The sequence below is a fragment of the Bidens hawaiensis genome, unplaced genomic scaffold (genome assembly GCF_021521415.1).
Source record: "Bidens hawaiensis isolate Kalapana, Puna unplaced genomic scaffold, B.hawaiensis_p1.1 tig00032803_1, whole genome shotgun sequence".
NCBI classification, from domain to species: domain Eukaryota; kingdom Viridiplantae; phylum Streptophyta; class Magnoliopsida; order Asterales; family Asteraceae; genus Bidens; species Bidens hawaiensis.
The window spans coordinates 97,204-98,528 of record NW_027505266.1 but is presented as its reverse complement, the minus strand read 5'-3'; positions in this window follow the sequence as shown (position 1 = coordinate 98,528).

Here is a 1,325-nt window from a genome sequence, read left to right as displayed (position 1 = left end):
CTTATTGGCTTATTGGCTTTTTCAAAAAACCAATAAGTTAAAAGATGTTTGGTCATTACAAAATTTTTTTTATTTTAGCTTTTCGATAGGGTCGAAAAACAGTTTTCTAAAAGCTCAAAATCATGGTTTTTTAAAAAAAAGCCAATAACTAGTTTTTAAACTCAATCCTAAACATGCTTTCAGTGTGAATCAACACTTTTAATGTCCCATGTTTTCATGACAAACGTTTGTTTAAAATAACAAAATTATTCATGACTAAAAAGATTACTCTAAACTGATATAACAATTGTTAAAACAAAGGTAAAGATGAAAATATATATATAAAAAAAGAAATTCAAATGAATGAATCATCACAACTGTGACCATAATCATACCCATGACCACCATCACAAATGTCTATCGCTTGATTACTTGCAGTGTGTTTTTTATCATCACTTGATCACTTGGCTTAATTAGATTGCTCCTTGTAGGAGGCGACGAAGCTATATAAGCCATTAACCTCCGGCCAATAACAACACTCCCATCAATCAACCTGTTAACGCCCAAGAAGCTCAAAAGTTGGGATCAACCCCGATATAAACCTAGTTGATCCATAGCACGCTTATTGAGAGGTTAGCTAGTTAAAGTCCGTTGCCTATATGACAGTGACATGACGTTGATATGACGCTTTAACTAACTGAAGAAACACAAATCTACCCCTTAGGTCTAACAAGTTAGTCCAAGGGTAATGGTCAAGTATTCTCCACGATAGGTTAGAATCCTTCTTGGCGCAGATGAGTACTTCCTACAAAACAGAACACCGTGAGCTCGTTATGAGGAATGGGGGTGGGGATTCTCTCGTAACCACCATTCGGCGTGAGAATCAGTACTTGTAGTACAGTGGAAATATATTGAGAGAAAGTTAGAATGTTGGATCGTGAATCCTTTACCGTTTTGAGGTACTTTAGTATTTATAGCCGGAGGAGAGAGAAAATGGCCAACAGTCTTGTCACGCTTTCCACCAATTATATTCCCCATTCATGCGATCATGAAGGTTGGTAGACATCATGGCCTTTTGGCATTGACGTAATGTACTATTTTGTACTGTCCTTTATGTGTTATTCCACCCCCATCGGTTGGGTGATATTCTCGATGCATATTCTTTCTTTTTGTCTCATGCTTGTGGAGATCTTAGCGCTACCATTCCCGAGGTGTCAGGGAATGTTTGTTATATTAGGCTATGTTTATGGCGCCATGCTGTCAGCCTGGCGCATGGTTTATCCACTCAGTGGGTGTTATATTAATTTGGGGTGGGTTTAGTACCCTACCCTTACAAGTCCCCCTAG